Here is a 21,818-nt window from a genome sequence, read left to right on the forward strand (position 1 = left end):
CAGATGGACGTCACACACTTGCCGAATTTGGAAAATTATAATATTTGAATGTTACAGTTGATATTTCTTCCAGATTTTTGATGGGCTCCCTTCATGCTGGAGAAAAAACTAAAGATATTATAACTCATTGCTTATAAAATTTTGCCACTGTGGGCATTCCAAAACAGTTAAAAACAGATAATGCCCCTGGCTATACTTCTACCTCTTTTAAACAATTTTGCTCATCATTTGGCATTACTCATATAACAGGAATCCCATACAATCCACAAGGACAAGGCATAGTTGAAAGAGCTCATCAAACTATTAAAATGTACTTCTCAAAGCAAAAACAGGGAATTGGGAAGTGGTATATATCCCCCAAAGATAAACTTAAAATAACCTTTTTTACTCTAAACTTTTTAAATTTGGATTCATCAGGACTTAGTGCTGCGGAAAGGCATATGTGTCCAAAAAATGTACATAAGCCCAAGGTACTTTGGAAGAATATTCTAACAGGACAATGGAAAGGTCCTGACCCAGTGATTATCTGGAGTCAGGGGTCTGTTTGTGTTTCCACAGGGAGAATAGCATCTGATTTGGATTCCAGGGAGATTAACTAAGGTCCTGACCCAGTGATTGTCTGGAGTCGGGGGTTTTTTTGTGTGTTTCCACAGGGAGAACAGCAGCCGATTTGAATTCCAGAGAGATTAACTAAAGCGATTTCTACAGACCAAAAATAAGATGATTTGGCTCAAATCCATAACAGCTGATATCCAGAACTCCAGTTTGGCTATTCTTACATCTGCGACAGTGGTTCTCCCACTCCTGGAGGCTAATGAAACCAGGATGCTTTTTTCAATATCTATTTTATTAATGCCCTTTCCCACATCATGAAGTTCTATTTTGTTTTTTGAGCTCATGCAGACCTAGGTTAATGTTTTGCTGATCAGTTCTATTTTTTGACTATGGAGTTTTTAAACATTGCAATGGAGATTTCACCTGTAAAAAGTTATAAGGCCTTTACTATTACGTTATGTGTTGTATGTATTATATTATGTGTGCACACTTGTGTTTTGTGTTGTATGTTTGTATGTGTGTATGTCCATATATCATATATGACGAGCGCTCATGAAAAAATGGATCCAAATATTTTTTTTCTTATTCACATGATTTAAATGGTTTAATTTAAATTGGGTAAACAGCTGTTGAGGATTGTTTTAATATGTGAACAAAAAAGGAGGTTAACAGATCTGTTTGTTTACTTTCACCTTTCCTTTTCATTATATTTAATAATTCTGTTCAGGATAATGTAAATTGTTCAGAAAATTGTTTTCTTTTAGTGCCTGCTGGAATGTTACATAATTTTTTCTTTAGCCAATATTGCCAGAATTCCTACCTTCATCCCAGTGCCAGTGAAGACAAAGATGATAGCTATCACTGAACCGCTTGCAGAACTTGCCTTGACTATGTATCACTTGTATGCATTGTGAACTGTCTGTTGGTGCAGCGACTTGTGGTAGTGCCGGGGTATTTTTACTGATAGTGTCATCGATGGTACAATTTTTCCAAAAGGAGCCATCAGTTGTTTTGGTGTATCCTCCTCCCTTCTGTTTGTGATGGTCGTTCAGCTAAAATTTGGGGGCCAACAGAGGTGAGGCAAAGAACATCACCCCCCCACTGGTACAAAGGCCTATCCACAGGTGTGGCTGTATGCTGGACCAGTAGTCAATGACGGGTAAGATACAATTGCAATGGTACCAACCTAAGACAGGAGGCTGACGCCTTGAAGTCAGCTCATCCGATGACAGGTAAGGACCATATGTAGTATTGGACAACCTAAGGCAGACATGGTCCCTAAGCCACATGCTTGTTGTTTAAACAGAGAGAGGGAGATGTTGAGAGCCACATCCAAATTGGCCCCAGCAAACTTCCAGCTGATTGGCTCATAGCAGCCCCAGCAAACTTCCAGCTGATTGGCTCACTGTGGCCCTAGCAAACTTCCAGCTGCCAGCTGATTGGCCCCTCTGTGGTGATGCTCATTGGGCTGTTTCCCTGCCCTTTCAGACCACGGAGCTGCTTATTGGGGGACTCTTTTGGCTCCACCCATGCGACCCAGCCAATCAGCCTCAAGAGCAGGAGGAGTCGGGGGTTGAGAGGCTCTTGGGAAGCCGGTGGTGGCAGTTGGGCTCTGAGGGAATACCTGAAGAGATCATGTGGTGCCACGTGTGTATTCTAAAAGTAAAGTTCATTTCTGCTTGATAAGTGGCTCATGAATTGTGCCCAGCCAGACTGTGGCAAACTTGGGAGAGTAAGGATGAAACAATATGATTCCAGCAAAATGGTAAGAGCATCACTACTCAGACTTTTATTTTAAAATTTATTGTATACTATAGATGTTTGGTGATAAGAAATCACTCAATTCAATGAATTGTAAAAGCTATAAACTTGTTTATTAAAGACTTTTTAAAAACTTCCAGCTGCATTTAAATTAAAATTGTTTTAGATTGGCTAATTTCAAACATTTTCTCAATTAAAGTGACACTTCTGATAAGTCACACCAAATATTAGTGGAACTGGGGCACACAGCTCTAATTCTAGCTGCTCAGGAGGCTGAGGCAGGAGGTTCATGAGTCCAAGGTCAGACTGGGCAAGTGAACAAGGCTCTACCTCAAAATCAGTGCAAGAGACTGAATGGTAGAGTGCTTTCTCAGCATGTGTGACACACTGGGTGTGACATCAGCCTGGGGTGGGGTGAAATGCATAATCTCAGCTAATTCAGTATGCTTTAGTCTTTTAGTGTTTTGAGTTTAAAGATACTTAAAAATATTTCAATTTTAAAAAGCTGTTTACATTTTGTACCAGAAAACTTTATTCACATATTGTATATATATATATAAAACTTTGTATGTGTTCATGTATACTATACATATTATACAATACATATGTTTATGTAATGATGCATGTCCTAAACAATAATTGGACACACTGTCATTTTAGAAGAATCCACATGAGATGTGGCAACAGTTTTCCCTTTTCTGTTTCCTAAACTTGAATTACCCTCAGCAATGAATTAACATAATATGATGAAATATGGATACATGTATCCCAGGCAGAGAGCATGAGGCGGTAAGTACACAGTGATTCAGCTAACCAGAATCAGTTGTTTTAGTGTTAGATGTACCCCCAAAAGACTTGAGGGGACAATCATTATTAGTGGGGCCCAAGCATAGGAAGGCCTCCTTGCTCAGTGCAGTCTCAATAAAAGGATCAGTGTGATCATTTTGATGTCAATTCACAGTTGTCATAAGGTGTTCCTCCTCTTGTTTTCTAAGAAGAGAAAACATATCTTGTTACCCAGGGTATGAATGTGTGGGCACTTAGCCACTGAGCGTTTTTTTTTTTTTTTTTTTAATTTTATTTAGAGACAAGGTCTTGCTGAGTTGCTTAGGGTCTCTACAAGTTGCTGAGTCTTGCTTTGAACTTGCATTTTGACACATCATATATAGATGGAGTATCACTTCTCATTCTTCTGGTTGCACATGGTGTAGAGTTACACCAATCCTGTATGTACAGAGGGTAATAGTGTCTGCTTTATGCTACTCTCAGTCCTACCCCTGTGCACCCTCCTTCCTCCCACTCCCCTCTGTCTAACACACAGTACCTCTATTCTTCCCCAGCCCACCCACTGTGCCATACTCTGAGTTAGCATCTGCACATCAGAGAAAATATTTGGCCCTTGATTTTTGGGACTGGCTTATTTTGTGCAGCATGATATTCTCCATTTCCATCTATTTACTAGCAAAGACTACCATTTTATTTTTTTATTAACTGAGGAATATTCCATTGTGTGTGTGTGTGTGTGTATCCATTTTCTTTCTTTATTCCTCTGTTAATGGCACCTAGATTTGTTCTTTTTTTAAAATGCCATTGATTCAATTATAGAAAATTTTAGTAATACTCAATAAGTCTCACATTTTGTTAAATCTTCATGACTTTTATAATTGTTTGTAAAAGCAAAATAAAGATTTATAAATAGATTTTTTAATTTGAAAAAAGAAAACTGCATGCCACAAGTTGATCTAAAAGTTCTGTATACTCTCCTCACTTGGATAGAAATTGAGAAGCTCCCAGTATTCCTCATACATTTGTGAAAAAAACCAAAACTGTGAACCACTCTTTAAAATGCATGAGAAAACTCTGTGGTTTAATGATGAACCAAATGAAATTCCATTCTGTTTAAGATTGGGAGTCATCTTGTGAAAAAGTTAAGAAAAGTTCGTTTCTGTTTTGCTAAAAAATTCTAAGATTTCTACTTGGTCTGACAAACTGTTTAAACTTGTTTGAAATTCCTGCCTGGGCGTTGAATTCACCCATGCCTGGCTGTTTTTGACAAGGTAACAACCCTCCCTAAAACCCCATCAGCACCTCATAAATTCTGATGTTGGAATCTTAATTTACTCCCCACCTTGAAATATTAATCCAAGTAGATTATTAACCTACTATCTGCTTCCCTATTATGCTTGCCAGAATTCTATTAGCTGTAAATTCCCAAGGCACTCCTCCCCCATTGTAACTTTTGGAGCTATGAAACCTTTCACCTGAAGAGCTGGGGTGCTGATCTGTAGCCCAGCTTTGTGAGAGACAGCCTCTGGTGGACAGCTTTTGTGTACACAATACAAGCTTGCTTTAGTTTTATTTAAAATGGAGTTGGTGGTCTTTTCATTGCATTGTGGTTCAACATTAACACAGTGACATCAATGTTCACTAAAAAACTACACTGATCAAGCCATGAAGCTGTAGCATGAAAACAGATTCCTATAAACGAATGGAAAGATTTGAAGATTGGATGATGAACACATTTGTGAGTAATTCATTTTAGCAATCGGATTGAAACCATCAATGAGGAAAGAAGTGTTTTCTAAAAGGTTTCTAGGAAAGTTAAATGTTCATCTGCAATAGGATGAACCTGGAGCCCCAGCACCAGTCACACATTAAACACACAGTCATCTTTGACCAACAAATATGCGAATAAATGTTTGCCATATCTAGGAATTAGAGAAATACAAGTTAAAACTACACTGAGATTCTATCTCACTCCAATCAGGATGACAATTATCAGGAACACAAGTACATATAAATAAGAATGTGGAGGAAAAGCCAAACTCATAAATTGTTGGTCAGACTGAAAATTGGTGCAAGGACTCTGAAAAGCAGTAGGGAGATTCCTAGAAATCTAGGAATGGAACTACCATTTTTCCCAGTTATCCCACTCCTCAGCTTATACACCCCCAAATTAAAATCAGCATAGTTCAGTGATGCAGGCACACCAATGTTTATAACAGCTGAATTGACAATACCTAAAGTATGGAATCAGCCTAGATGCCCTTGAACAGAATAATGGAGAACACACACACACACACACACACACACACACATTAGAATATTACTCAACTCTAAATAAGAATAAAATATGGCCTTGACTGGTGAATGAATGAAAGTGGAGTCTATCATGCAAAGTGAAATAAGCCAATCCTGAAAAACCAAAGGCTGAATGTTTCTACTTAACATGTGGATGCTTATACACAACCAGGGAAGGTGGGGTCACAAAAAATAGAAGTCTATTACTTTACACTAAAGGAAAAGAAGGGAAAGCAGAAGGGGAATAGTGAAGAAAGTAGACTTAATGGGTCATCAGATTCCTATGTTTCTTTATGAATACACAACCAAGGTAACTCCACATCATGTTCATCCACAAGACTGGGATCCTACTTAGAATAAGTTATAGCCTATTTATGCATAAAGGGTCAAAATACACTCTAGTGTCATGTGTATCAAAACAGAACAAATTTAAAAAGTGAAAAAAGATACACTCATGGAGCATTCAGAAATGAAAGTACTGAATACTCTAGAATTCTCAGGGCAAAAATGAGAGGAAATTTTGATGCTCTTGAAAGAGAAAAACATGCCTTAGAAATTGCATCAAACCAAATCAATGAAAAAAATTATGAATACTTGTTCTTTCTTTCTTTCTTTCTTTCTTTCTTTCTTTCTTTCTTTCTTTCTTTCTTTCTTTCTTTCTTTCTTAAGATTAAACCCAGGGGCATTTAAGCACTAAGCCACATCTCCTGCTATTCTTTATATTTTATTCAAAGACAGGGTGTCACAGTGTTGCTCAGGCCTCAATAAGTTGCTGAGGCTGGCTTTGAACTCACAGACTTCCTGGTCCAGCCTCCTGAGCCACTGGAAATATGGGCATGTACCACCTCACCAGTAAGAACAGAAATTTTTTTGAAAGAGAGAGAGAAAGAGAGAATTTTTTAATATTTATTTTTTAGTTATCGGCAGACACAACATCTTTGTTTGTATGTGGTGCTGAGGATCGAACCTGGGCCGCACGCATGCCAGGCGAGCACTCTACCGCTTGAGCCACATCCTCAGCACCAGAACAGAAAATTTGACATAAAGAATAACTCCTCCAATTTTTAAAAGAACATGAGAATACTTCTTATATTTAACCATCCCAAAATGTATGTGTACCTCAAAATATAATTAATACATAATTATAATTATTATAATTATACATACAATTTTTGTGTGAAAAAAATTTTAATTTTTTATTTGTTTAATTAGTTGTATATAACATTAGAGTGCATATATGCACTTTGATATATCATAGTTGGATGGGATATCATTTCTCATTTTTCTGAGTGTACATGTTGAAGAATCATATTAGTCATGTAGTCAAATATGTACATACAGTAATGATGTCTGTTTCATTCTACTTCTATCTTTCCTATCCTTACATCCCTCTCCCGTTCCTCCCATCATTTCCCTCAACCTAATCTAAGGTAAAGCTATTCTGCTCTAGTGCCCCATCCCTCCTGAATTAGCATCTGCATATTAGAGAAAACATTCCTCTTTGGTTTTGTGGGATTGGCTTATTTCACTTAGCATGATATTCTCCAACTCCAATCATTTACTAGCAAATGCCATAATTTTAGTCTACTTTAAACCTGACTGATATTCTCTTGATTATATATACCACATTTTCTTTATCCATTCATCTTTGGAGGGGCACTTAGCTTAGTCCATAGTCTAGCCATTGCAAATTGACCTGCTATAAACATTGTTGTGGCTGCTAAGGAGGTCATACAAGTGAAAATATTTTTTTTAAAAACAAGTTGCTGAGCAGGAGAAAACATTTCACATTACATATTTAATTATTTCCTAGTATACAGACTATAAAAGGAACTCTAGTGACTCCATAATAAAATGATTGACAAATTAAAAAATGAATTCTGAATTGTGAACCCCTCAAATATTTCTGCTACTCTTTATGGTGTTTCCTGAGAATAATTTTCAAAATGCTAATTGTTAATTTTTGCAGGTTGACTGACATCTAGGAAGGCCACACACGCAAGGGCAGAGCAAGAGAAGGAAACACAAAAAAGTCATATCCCAAACAGGGCAAGGGATAATATCACAAAGGAACAGGTGAGCATAGCTCGACCCACAGGGATGTAGGAAGGCTCGCCTATGCAAGAGGACACAGTCACACGACTCCAAAGATTGGTACTATCATCTGGGTTACATAGGCAACCAGATCACAGAGTGAACAATGATGATGCCACACCAATCAGAAGGGGCAACAGAGTCACATGCTAGTTTGGCCTCGCACACACTGGGTCTCACTGAGTCTGGCTCCAGGGGAACTGAGCTAACTGGGCTGTGCAAAATAACCACACAAGAGACAGAAATACCTTTTTCTTTGGGGGTGCTATGAGAGCTCCGCTGAACTTGAGAGAGAGAGAGAGAGAGAGAGAGAGAGAGAGAGAGAGAGCACAAGAATGTGCTGAACCATTTTATTGAGAAGTCATTCAACTGAGGCAAGGAGTCAGGTTTCAGGGGCCTGAGTCTAGCTTCCTGACATCGGTGTCAGCAGGTTGACTGACATCCAGGAAGGACACATACAAGGGCAGAGGAAGAGAAGGGGACACACAAAAGGCATCTCCATGGAACATTCTATCCCAAAGAGGGCAGGAGGTAATACTACAAAAGAACAGGTGAGCATAGATTCACCCATGGGGATGTAGGAAGGCACACCCATGCATGAGGCACTGTCACACGACCCTAAAGATTGGTCATCCTTTGGGTTACATAGGCAACCAGATCACAGGGTGACCAATGATGATGCCACACCAATCAGTAGGGGAGACAGACACAATCACATGGTAGTTTGGCCTCCCACAGACGAGGACACACTGAGTCCGGCTATGTTATTTTATCTCCCCTGTTTTTCTGATGTTATCCACATGCTCTGTGCAAACACGCAGCACCTCTGAATCCTGGGGAATCTGGGGTCCCATATCTGCTCCTTGCTCAGGTGACACAGTCTGAGGCTAACATGAATGTTGAGAGCAGGGCAGTCGTGTGATCCCGCAGGAGCCAGGCAGGGGGCGCCTGTCCCACACACTTCCCACTCCTCCTGCAGGATTTCTTAATGCAGGAGGAAGGATGGAGTCTGACTCTCATTTATGCTTCCACTGCAAGTGACGTTACAGAACAACTCCAAAGCTCTAGAGGACACATTTTAGTATCATGTCCAACTACAGCATCAACTAGTTATGAAAATTAAAGGTTTCCCTGGATCATCAGAATGAGAGGATCTGGGAAAGGGCTGTCAGGGATGAGGGATGGGGACATGTGCTCTTTTGATAACCTTCCTGGGATCCCAGGAAGAGGCTCCCAGTTTCCCCATCTCATCAGAGCTGGAGGGACTCATTGGAGCTCCTTAGGCCCCAGCTTCACCTGCTGCTGAGGAAGAGGGTGCACCTGACCTTGTGTGAGGAGCTTTTTCCACTGACAGGGCTTTGACCTGCAGGCCAGGAGACTGCAAGGGAGGCTGGGTATTCACAGGGCCATCCTCAGAACCATGGGCCAGTTTCCTCATCCCCGTGACTCATTTCTCTACAGCTGTCATCATTCAACAGTGACCACATGTGACCCTGTATGTTGAAAAGGGTCCCCAAAATCACCTGCCAACAAGTGGAAGAGGCCACAAATCATTTAGCTTGGAAACCAGGAGGCCTGAGACTGAAGCCATCCAAGTCTCTCTGACCAAGCCCAAGGTAGGAGACAACCCTGGGCAGAGCATGGTCATTTGCACAGTTCTGGTGTCCTCAGCCAGAGCAGCACAGCAACGTGTGTGTGACCACCTCCTCCTCTGACCCCTGCCCCTTCAAACAGTAGGAAACCAAGCCTCTGGAGAGACACACCCATCACAAGGGCCACTGATGGAGCCAGGATGCCTGTCCAGCTGTCTGACTCCTCAAGTCCATGTGTAGTCTCTGCATCCTCCAAACCAAGACAGGTCCCATGCACCCATCCCTCTAATTTTCACTTTAAAACTAGAAAAAGGGGGATGACGGGATTCCTCAGGGTGCTTTTCTGGCCAGGTATCTGGAATGAATGGGCTGGCACTGGGGTGGGCAACAGAGTCTCAGTCTTCTCCTCCCACTCCAAATCCCCCTCCAGGGAAACCCCTGTGTCTCAGCTGTTGTGCTGCCCTTGCTGCCAGAGGACAGCTCCACCTCAACCCCAAGCCCTTTGTGGCTGTCCTGACATGGGAAAGCTGGTCATCCAGCAGGGCTACCTGACACCTGTCTGGGTCTCACCTTCCTACTTGATTGTTTGAAAAGGCCAGATCCCAAGGCTGTATGCACCCAAGCAGCAAGGAAGACGATCTTGGGTCCAGTTCTCACCATATTTCTTGTTCTGGGCTGTTGAGAGCCACAGCCGAAGGGGCCCCAGCAAACTTCCAGCTGCCAGCAAACTTCCAGCTGCCGGCTGATGATTGGCTCACAGCGGCCCCAGCAACATCTAGCTGATTGGCTCCTCTGTGGTGATGCTCATTGGGCTGTTTCCCTGCCCTTTCGGACCACGGAGCTGCTCATTGGGGGACTTTTTTGGCTCCACCCACGTGACCCAGCCAATCGGCCTCAAGAGCAGGAGGATTGTGGGAGGTGGAGAGAAGCTTGTGTGGGAGAGAGAGGCTTGTGGAAAGCCGGTGGTGGCAGTTGAGGCTCTGAGGGTTTTTCCTGAGAGGCTGTTTTGTTTGGCGTGTGTGGTTCTAAAAATAAAGTTAGTTTCTTTTGACAAGTGGCTCCTGATTGTGCCCAGCCAGACTGCGGCACTGGGCCCCAAATTCTGGCTGATGAAATATAGGGATGAGGGACTTAGGCAGGCCTGGGTTTGTCACTGTCCTGGAAATGGCTGCTGAAGAGGTCTGTGTAGAACCCCACATCACATTTGCAACCCATGTGGCCTGGGACTTGATCCCCAGTTAAAGACCTGTGTGTGTCCCTCCTCTTGTCAGGAGCAGCCTCCAGACCTCATCCTTCACATGGGTGGAAGATGTGGCATGTCTGTCATTTTGTCATTGCTTCCCCTCTCATTGTCCTCGGGGCACCCCACTCTTCTGTTAGACATGAGGTCCTCTTTCAGGTGCCAAAGTCAGATTGTGTTTTCTGTTGATCCTGGAATGGTTCATATTGGTAAGAATGTGAAAGAGGTGGTAGGTTGCTTTCATATCCCAGGGAGGCCACCTGGGTGGATCACCTAGCATTATGTGGACTCTACAGGCTTTTGTGGGTCCTGGACTCTGTTTTGGGTTTCTGCAATAGCAAACCCAAACAAACACAGAATAACTGAATTCTAAACTCTAATTGACATCAAACTAAGGAATTTTTATCTCATTAATGAAATATTTTGCTTTGTGCCAGGTGTGGTGGTGATGCCTTAATCCCAGCCACTAGGGAGGCTGAGGCAGGAGGATCAAGAGTACACAGCCAGCCTCAGCAAAGTCGAGCTGCTAAGCAATGCAGTGAGACCCAGGCTCTAAATAAAATACAAAATGAGGCTGGAGGTATGGATCAGTGGTTGAGTGCCCCTGAGTTCAATCCCTGGCACCCCTGTGTTCCCCCCCCCAATAAAGTAAACTGTTTCTTCTGATTGGTAGAATTCCAGCCTCTCTGATAGTAGTCATGTGCTGCTCCTTTCTAGCAAACAAGTTTTTTTTTCCCCTGTAATCTCACAGCTGTGTCCTCATTATTGGATTGGCATTTTGAAAGAGGATGGAGCATTCAGGCAAACCTTAAGCTCATGTGTCCATGTCTCATAGCTGTTCTGTCTCAATAAATTGTGGTTTTGAAACATTTTGCCTGATGTTGGGGAGGTAGTACAGGAGAGCTCACTCATGGTGTCTGTTTCATGGTGTAAGACTCACATCCTCTTATTTTCAAACTCTTTATCCATTTGTATCCCAGCAGTGACCCCTGCAAATAGCACAGAATTGGACCTTGTTTTCATTCTGTCTGCTGATCTCTACCTTAGGATAGGATTGTTCAGTCAATTGCCATATAATTTCACTGTTGATGTAGTTCGATTGATGTCTGCCCTTTTACACTCTTCTATTTTCTTATGTCTTTTTCCCCTCTATTCCTCTTCAGGGTGTTGTTGTTTTTAAACTGTCGATTAAGCCCAGGGGTGCTATAACACTGAGCTCCATGCCCTGCCCCTTTTAAGTTGTATTTTGAGAGAGGGTGAGTCTACCTTTCAGAGGCTTGTACCCCAGCCATGGATTCAATTCCCAGCATGGGGGGTGGGATGGGGGGGTGGAGGCGTGGGGGAGTGGGGGGGTTGGGGGAAGTACCTAGAGTTGAGTTCTCAGCCCTCCTCGGGTATGTGGCCACTATTCCACACTTGAGGGAATATGACTGTTTATATATAAGCCCCCCTGTTCATTGTCATTGGTAATGTTGGTAGGTAGACTGAATTTGGGCCAGTGCACAAGATGTGAAAGACTTCACCAATTCAAGTTAAGAGTAAAAATAAAGTTGTATTCACTTTCTGGGAAGGGGCAGATACTGAAGCCAGAAATAGACATGCAGTCAGTACAGACAGGTAAATGGAGTCAGGTCTGATCTAGGAGGCCAATGTTGAGTGAGTCTGGCAAGTTGGAGACTGTCCCCTGACGGATAGAATGTTTATTCCTTCAGAGCCCTTGCTCCACCCTCACCAAGGGCCTGCCCTTGCTCCTTCCTGTTGCTAAGGTAGCCTGTCCCAGGAATTGCCCCTCCCTACAGAGAGCCATAAAGTTGTTAATGTGTCCTTGGCTGCTGCATCCTGCCCTTCTGCCTTCAGCCCCCTGTTTGTCACCTTTGTGCCATCTCACCAAGCTTTCCTGGGCCTAGTCACCAAGGCAGGAAGGAGAAAGATAAGGGGAAAGGAATGGAGAACAAAGGAAGCCTAGGACTCATAGAAAGGCTGAACACCTTGCTTCTGTGATGTCAGGATACCAGCTATGGCCCCCCTCTCCCTCCTTTAAAAATAAACCCTGCTTTGTGTGCTTGCCTGGGCTCCCTTCTCTAATGTTCAAACTTTAACATGTGAGGGAGTAGAACTCCTCACCAGTAACCAGCGATATCAACACCACAGGCCATATGTGCCCCAAGTGGGGTTTCATATGCAGGCTTTATGGGCCGAGCTGAGCAGAGTTGTTATTTCTTTCTGGTTTAACTATCAGTTGAAACCCAGGAAGCTGAGAGCCCTGGGTCAGCATCTAGGGATATGGTGTTTACCAGGCAGGAGCAGGTGGGCTTGTGGCTTTTCTTGAAAATGTTGGTGCCTCTGAACCACTGACATGGACAGAACACATGGGGGGGGGACCCTTTCTGAGAGAACAAGGTTCAGGTCAGCCTGTGCAAGAAAAACCAGCGTCCACCTCAGAGCAAAGCCCATCCAAGGAAGGGGGTGTGACCCTTGTCCTTAGAAATGCCCACAGAGCACTCCTAGGCACATACCCACCCTGCTGAGTTGTTTATCTGCAAATAACAGGAGAGATCTGCTGTGCTAGGTATCCCTGACTTAGTCAGGCTAGGTTGGGACCCATAGCAACCCCCTAACAGCCACCAATCAGCATGACATAGGGAAAATACCTGGGATGCCTGATGACCCACCCAGTAGTTTATGGAGCTTGATAACACTTTGGGAAACCCCATAGTTCAGCAGGAACACCCTTCTTGGCTTAAACCAATCAGTTCAAAGGAATCCCCCTCTTGTCCTACCCAACTTGTTCCCACCAGCCAATGTGCTAATCATGTTTTAGGGTTGTTTTATGATTTTCCCGCGGTGTGTGATGATTTGCTAAGGGATGCTATGATGCATGTGAAGTCCCTGCCTTCCACAAAGAGTGTATAAAACTGCTGCAAACCCTGGGCTCTGGGCCTCTCAACTTCACCAGTTGCTGTGTGCATGGAGGACTGAGCTAGCTTGCAATAAATACCTCTTTGCAGCTTACATGTACTTTGGCCTTTTGTGGTCTTTTGGGGGTCCCAAATTCGAGCATAACATGCAATGGGGTGAAGTGTGTCAAGGGGGCACGTGACCATGAACTCACAGACATTTTATGAGACCCACAGATGCCTGAAGCCACAGATGACGCCAAACCTACATACAGTGTGCCCTCTACACACATGCCTATGACTGATTACCCTTTCTATAAAACATGAGAGTCCTAGACAGCCCCTGAAGAGAGGGCTAAGGGCATTGTGTCCTTGTCTTCCTGGTGTAGCTCCACTGATCAAAGTTCCTTTCCTGCTTTTCATCATGAACTTTTCTGTTTGGTTTTGAGGTAAACACCATGGGATCACCAGAGTCAAGTCACTTTGTATAACTCCCCTAATAGTGCAATGTAGAACATGGACATTAAACACAAAGCAGCCATTTTATTTCCAGTGCACATTGCTGCCTTAGAGGATTGACTCCCCTTCCCCATTTTCCCCTGTTCTGCTGGGGAGAGAACACTGGGCCAAATCACCAACACCAATTGCTTTCTTTCTTAGCTCAGGCTAATTCCTCAAATGATCAGGGGGCAGAAGGTGATGAGAATTACAGAAATAATTGTCAAACTGTTTTTATTTTTAGATATCACACATGTGTGATATATGTGTCATCTTTAAATATTGCTTCAAAAAATTTGTGACGGTCTTGCTAAGTTGTCTGAGGTCACACCAGCTGATACTATATATGTATATAGGTATCTTTTTCTTTGAGGTTCTGTGGTACGTTCCCTGTTGGGCTCGACCTATGAGCTAGAACTCCAACCCTTTTATTTTATTTTCAGATAGGATTTCCCTGTTTGTAAAGCCAGATTTAAAGAGAAGAGTTTATGTAGCTAGGTTAATGTGGTCCAAAGGGTACAGCCTTTCAATCCCCTGAACCCCAAGTTCAGGGAGTTTCAGAGTGTATGTAAGGGGAGGGGCTCAGAAGTTTATAGAAGTTTACATAAAAGCAGCTTTTTCTTTCACTGTTCTGGGCAAGTTAACTCTTCAAGGACAGCACCTGAGAAGGGGAGAAATTCTTCTCCCCTTTCTTTCCTCCCCCTGCCAGCTGTTACCATGGATCCCAATTGTAACTTTTTTTTTAAATTTTTTATTGTTGGTTGTTCAAAACATTACATAGTTCTTGATATATCACATTTCACACTTTGATTCAAGTGGGTTATGAGCTCCCATTTTTACCCCATATACAGATTGCAGAATCACATCAGTTACACATCCATTGATTTACATATTGCCATACTAGTGTCTGTTGTGTTCTGCTGCCTTTCCTATCCTCTGCTATCCCCCCTCCCCTCCCCTCCCCTCCCCTCTTCTCTCTCTGCCCCCTCTGCTGACATTCATTCCCAATTGTAACTTATCTTAAAAATGTAGACATGTCTGTGAAACACAGCTCAAGGCCAGAGGCCTTGTTTGTACATTTCTTCAAAGTACTATACTGGATGCATTTGTGATAACTAGTAATGGGGGTGTCCAGCACCTGGAGTGCTGGTATCTTCTCTCCCAGTGGCCAAGTAAACAGGGTGACATGAAAATAGGAAGTTTATCTACAATGGACTCTTTTGGTGACAGTCCTAAAATCAGCCATGGGGAAGAGGGCTTTTCTGTGGAGAAAGAGGGTGCCACTTCACCATGACCCTGGGCAAGTCCTAAATAAGGGCTAATGAAGTAGCTCCCAGTAAAACAGGGTGATGCTAATCAAACCACCCTAGGCTGTTCCTGCCCTGGTTTCTGCTCCCTGCCCGACCAGTCCACCAGTTTCCCACCCTTTGTCCTTCCACCTGCAGCCCCCATCACTTGCACAATAAAGAGAAATAAAGGACAGGAATGTGGGAGGACAAAAGACGACCTTAGATGTAAAAGAGGGAAGACTTCTGTTTTCCAAGGATTTCTCCTTTGGAGACCCCTTCTTCCTGGGGGTGGGGGTGAATCTTTTCTGCTCTTCCTCAATTAAGCCTTCCACTTTCCACTCTCCACGTGCTTCTCTGGTGTTATACTTTAGCATTTGGGGAAGCAAGGACCCGTCACAGTAAACACGGGTAACACCGTAGATCCTCACCTGAACCTTGGGCTCCTCCTGCCTCAGCCTCCTTAAGTAACTTTTTTTTTTAATTGTTCTTTGTTTCTGTGGTGGAGTTCACACCCAGGGCATCACCCTTGCTGGGAAAGCAGTCTCCCAGAGCCATAGCTCAATCCCATCCTTACCAAGTTCCAAGCAAAGGCTTCTAACTGGGATTTTTTCCAGCCCAGCAAAGACACTCCACCTGAAAAGGACTGGGACCCAGGATCTGTCACTCTAGGGAGTTTTAGGAAGTGATTGGATAACATTAGCTGTCAGTCATAAGGCAGAGGAGTTCCTGGAGGCGGCCCATTAGGGTTTCTGGGATGGAACTGTCCAATCCGATTCCTGAACAGAGGGGAAGGGCGGGCTTTTGCAATCTCTTGGGCTTTTTCTTTCTCACCAATTCCGCTCCTTCCTTTCGGGGCCCCACGTGCTCTACTCAAAAGGCTTAGGTTATTCTGATTCGCCTGTGTCCCCGAGATCTCTGGTGCCTGGATGTTCCTCGAGAACTCCAGGTCCCCAAGGAAGACAAAAATGGTGAGTTTGTGACAAGGACTGAAGTTTCACGGTCGTCAGCACCTGCCTTGGGGTCCCCCGCAGACGCGTGAGCTGCAGAGCCTGGCGGAGTCTCCTCTGGAGGTTGCCCTGGGTTTCTGTCCCCTGGTCCTGGGGGTTGGGCTGCATGGTAGAACCTTGAAGTCACCTCCTGGCGGCTGACCCTAAGCCTCTGTCCACTGGTCCCGCGGGTGAGCTGGGTGTTGGTGCAGAGGGTGCGGCCTAGTCCTCCATGGTGTTTGTCTCTGGGCTTCTGCTCCCTGGGCCTGAGGGGTGGGCTGGTCCCTGAGGTCAGCTCAGAGCATGAGGCCCAATTCTCGCTGGCAGGTGGCCCTGGGCTCCATCCTGTGGCTTCCATTGTTGAATGGGCAGCTCAGGTCTCCAGCTTCCCCTCCCCTCCCTGCTGGTGGCCCGCCCCCACTCTTCCAAATGTGTAGGAAGCAGGATCCCAAATCCATTTTCCTTTTCCCTGTTCAGAGTCTCTGAAGGCTGCTGTAGGTCCTTCATTTGCAGTTGCCTGCTGCGTTCTAAAATGCTATCTTCCTCTCCACTTCCCCTCACTCTCAAATATCTGTTCTTCTTCCTGTGTTTTAAATGAACACAGTCTATTTAATTTCACTTTTCCTCTAGTGAAGTATTGCAAGGAATATTCTTTTTTGTATTGGGGATCAAAACTAGAGAAGCTTTATCAGTAAAATCCTCAGGAAACCCACCCCCCCTTTAAAAAAAAAAGAGAGATGTATACCACTTGTTTTGGACACTGTCCTCCAACTTATGATCATCCTGCCTCAGCCTCCTGAGTCTCTAGGATTACAGGCCTGTGCCACTATCTCTGGCAAGCATAACACTTTTTTTTCTGTTTCTGAATATCATCCTTTAGGGTAAAGAATAGTCTCTTGGCACATCTTGTGTTCTGGTAAGATAGCTGCTCTAAGTGAAATAAGGCAGTGGGTTATTGGTACTAGGGATATTGAATCTTAAGCTACATCCTCAGCCCTATTTTGTTTGTTTGTTTGTTTGTTTTTGGCAGAAGTTAATTATTTTACTTGCCTTTTATTCTACATGAGAGTAAAATGCATTTTGACACATCAAACATAAATAGAGTGTAACTTCCCCTTTTTCTGATTGTACCTAATGTCTATTCACATGGGTCATGTAGTCAAAAATGATAATAATGTCTGATTTATTCTCTTGCCCTTCATCTCCAGCCCTTTACAATTTTGTTTTCAGACAGGATCTGGCTGTTGTCCAGCCTCGCCTGGAACTTCTGATCCTCCTGCCTCAGCTTCTCAAGCTGTTGGAATTAAAGGCACTGGCCACCATACCTGAGCAAAATAGTTTATTTTCACCCAAATATTAATGACCATCCTCAGGAACGTGGATTCAACGTATCCTCAATGATGTATGTGTCCCATTGTTGAAGATATTACATGTTTTTTTTAAGACCAGGGATTGAACCCAGGGGTACTGAAACACTGAGGCAGATCTGAAGCTCTTTTTATATTTTATTTTGAGACATGATCTCACTACATTCCTTAGGGCCTCACTTAGTTGCTGAGGCTAGTTTTGAATTTAGCAGTCCTCCTGACCCAGTCTCTCAAGCTGCTGGGATTACAGTTGCGCCCCACTGTGCATGACTGACAAGAACATTTGTAAAAGAAAGTTATGCCTGAATACATTAACCAAGTGCATTGGTACGATCATCAGATGGGTGGCTACAGTAAAAAAGGGGAAATTTCTTCTGTAGGTCCGTTATTACATTGTTAGCTTTGGAAGATGGTGATTATATGTTGGGTAAGGTTGGTAATATATTCTGAGGTCATTTGTTTGGAGAATTTTGAACTAATACAGAAATTAAGGTAATTGGCTTTGAAAGAGCTTGAGAGAGCCCAAGATAATTCTTGCCAACCATACAGAACCCTGTCTTATACCCTCATGGTGGTTTAGATCCCCAAAATCAGGTGGTCTGAAGGTTCATTGATACAGAGCAAGTTCATAGAGAACTTTAGTTAACACCTGCAAAAATTCTGGGTTCTTTTTTATCTTTCTTAGGTGTAGACATCAAATCCGATTTTCTCAGCCAGGTTTTCTTTGGACACCTCAGAGAGTCCTATGTTCTTAGCCACTATCCATTCCTGGGGCTGCCACCATGTGCCCACAACTGTCCTGTCGCCTGCATGGTACAAGGAATCTCAGGCCCTAGGTCAGCTCCTCTTAGAGGACAGCCAAAATTGTGAGGTACAGCCTGTTGGGAGATCAGCTGAGTTCTTGGGGCTAAGGAATGTCCTGGATCAAGCCTAATCTAGACAACTAACTTCTTGGGACCTTGATTTTCCCAAGCCCTGTTCCCATTCCTTGGAGAAAGTTGGACAGCCAGCCTGTGGATGCTGGTGCTGAGGGGCCAGGTCAGCAGTTACTCCTGCCCTTTCAATCTCTCACAGTGTGAAGGAGCAAAACCTCTCCCAGAGCATAAGGACCACCCACCCCAGTGCAGAGCTGTGCAAACCTGAAAAGACTTGTAGACTGGAATCATGGTCCAGGTTCATGGGAGAGTGATCCTGGAGGCTTTCAGTGAGCAAGACCTGGAGGGAGCATGTCCCAGCTGTCAGGGACCTTCCCTTCCCCTTGAGCCTGACACATGCGTGCTCCCTCAGCACCAAAGCTTTCTGTGTATCACTTTGAAATGATGTGCTCACTTATCTGAGGGCCAGGTTTATTTATTCAGAGCCAAATGGGATGGACTATTATTAAAGAGGCAAGAAAGAATTGGATTTTAAAGTCTAGTTATATTTTCATTGTCAAAATTCCCAACTTACAGCCAGGCTGCTCCAGGGGCTGAGACAGGAGTGTTGCAAATTTGAGGACAGCCTCAGCAACTTAGCTGGGCCTTATGCAACCTGGTGAGACTGCATCTCAAAATAAAATATAAAAATGACTGGGGATGTGGATCAGTAGTAAAATATCTCTGGGTTTAATTTGGGGGGTACAAAAAAAAAAAGAACACACCTAATTACTCAATTTACCATTTGCTACCCCTGAGTTTATATAGAATGTTTGTAAGATTCAATCTTGTCTTTTCAGTGTTTTCAAATTGAAATGTAGTCCTAGATTCCAAAATCCCACATAAGATACAGAAAAACTCTGTCTTGCATTATTGCTGCAGATTTTGAGTCCAATTCTACAAAAATAGTGGTGGATAAATTTATGAATGTGGTTTCATGAAAACTAGTATCTGCCCTTCACAAGGTGATGAATTCAACAAAGGATGACAGTTTTTCACTGTTGTTGTCTGGACTTGGCAGGTTCATGGTTTTTTTGGTATCAGGAATGGAGCCCAGAGGTGCTTAACCACCAGCCCCTTTTAGATTCTTTGTTTTGGTACAGAGTTCTCGGCGGACACAACATCTTTGTTTGTATGTGGTGCTGAGGATTGAACCCGGGCCGCACGCATGCCAGGCGAGCGCGCTACTGCTTGAGCCACATCCCCAGCCCAATGTAATTTTTTTAAAATTTATTTTTCAGTTTTCAGTTTATATAACATCTTTATTTTATTTTTATGTGGTCCTGAGGCTCGAACCCAGCGCCCTGCGCATGCGAGGCGAGTGCACTACTGCTTGAGCCACATCCCCAGCCCCATTCATTGTAAATTTTAATGACAATTTTGACAATACCTGAAATACCCAACTATGATCATTTAACCACTGAATATCAGTGAAATAGTAAATGACACTTGTTTTCTGGAAAGGAGAAATACATGCACCTAAATAAGGGTGATGATCCCCTCAAGAGCACTCCCACTATGTCACCTGATTCCTGTTCCCTCCTAAGTGCCTCCTCCTAGGGCCACCCCTTTGGGAGCTGGCCTTTTACCTTATGAAATTTGGGTGCAACATAAATGCTCTCTCTACTGTCTCTGTTCTGTACAAAATTTTGACTTGTCTTGGATACAGTCTAATATTTTGAATTTTTTTTAGAGAATTTTTTTAATATTTATTTATTTTTTGGTTTTTGGCGGACACAACATCTTTGTTTGTATGCGGTGCTGAGGATCGAACCCGGGCCGCACGCATGCCAGGCGAGCACGCTACCCCTTGAGCCACATCCCCAGCCCTTCTATTTTCAATTTTTTGAAAAGTATTTTTTGTTATTTGCTGTAGGTGGACACAATACCTATTTATTTATTTTTATGTGGTGCTGAGGATCAAACCTAGGACCTCTCATGTGCTAGGTAAGCACTGTACTGCTGAGCCAGAATCCCAACCCTACTATTTCCATTTTTAGATGTAGTTTTCCATATGTTTACCTACAAAATACAGTAAACCACGCCCTAAATTTCACAGAATTTCCTGAAATGCTCAGTGTTTTTTAAGAGAGTTTTGATCATGCTAGCATTCAATCTCCTTTGTGAGAAAGTGTGTTCTTTTAGTTGATTTTGTTGTATTCTATGCCTCTAATTGTGTAGCTTTTGTATTATAATCATTTTTATGTATTTTATTTTATTTATTTATTTTTTGTGTGTGTGTGTTTGTGTGGACTGCTGGAGATTGATCCAGTGGAGGGCCACATACATGCTTGGGAAGTTTTCTACAACCGAGCTATTCTCCAGCCCAAGAGAATTAGTATTGTAGACTGTTGTTTATTTACTTGCTTACTTATTGCGTGCTGAAGATTGATGCCATGGACTTGCTCATGCTTAGTTACCCTCCAGAAATGATTTTCAATTTGTGAGCAGTGTTCTGGAGGTGGGCAGGTGTTTTACTGGGGAATAAACTAACAGGCACTTTGCCACAAAGCCCATTCTCAGCCCTTCTTCTTATTTATTTATTATTTCTTGTTCTTTTATATATATATATATATATATATATATATATATTTTTTTTTTTTTAATTTTTTTGTATACTTGTACATGGACAGAATACATTTATTTTGTTTGTTTATTTTTCTGTGGTGCTGAGGATCATATCGAGTTCTGCAAACATGCTAGGAAGTGCTCTGACACTCAGCTACAATTGTAGTACCCATTTTTATTTTTGACGAAGACCAGTCTCACTAAATTTCTGAGTGTCTTGCTAAGTTGCTGAGACTGGCCTCCAACTTGCCGTTTCCCTGCCTTGACTTCCCTAGTGGCTGAAATTATAGGTACACACCACCACACCAGCAGTTGAATGACTTTGAAGACTTATCATCCAATTTGTTTCTGGATGAAAATAGTATTCAAAATCAGTTTATTTGCTTTTGTCCATACTTTTGAAATTTGTAAATATGACTCTTCCTCTTTGTTTTATTTTTGCATTATTATGAAAAAGTTATTTAGCATACAATATTGTTTCTTATGTAGATATTTGTAAAACTTCATGGCTTGATAGTTTATTCACTTCTTTATTATATAAACTTTATTTTATGAGCAATTTAGGCTTACGTAATTTATTAGTCAGTGTTCTCTAGAGGAACAGCATCAGTATGATGTATGATTATAAAAGGGGAGGTATTAGATTGGCCTACTTGACCTGAAGCTGGATGTCCACAGTGGCCACCTCCCGCTGGAGAGCTTGAGAAGTAATAGCTACAGAGTCCAACAGGCTGAAGCCTCAGAACAAGAGGGATCAATGGTGCTGCCCTAGTCCAGACCAACGGTTCTGGAAACTACCTGGAGAGTGAAGAAGGAGGAGTCTGATATCCTCAGACCATTGCAGCAGCCATCAAGAACCCATTGAGAAGAAAGGAGCTTGCTCTGCTGCTGCTTCCTTCTTCTTCCAACTTTTGTGCCTCCCAAGACACCATCCTATTGGATGGTGCTGCCTAGCTTAAGGAGGTTCTCCAGTTTG

This window comes from Marmota monax, unplaced genomic scaffold (genome assembly GCF_021218885.2).
Source record: "Marmota monax isolate L192 unplaced genomic scaffold, Marmota_monax_Labrador192_F-V1.1 WCK01_AAM20220418_F8-fsc00168, whole genome shotgun sequence".
Lineage (NCBI taxonomy): Eukaryota > Metazoa > Chordata > Mammalia > Rodentia > Sciuridae > Marmota > Marmota monax.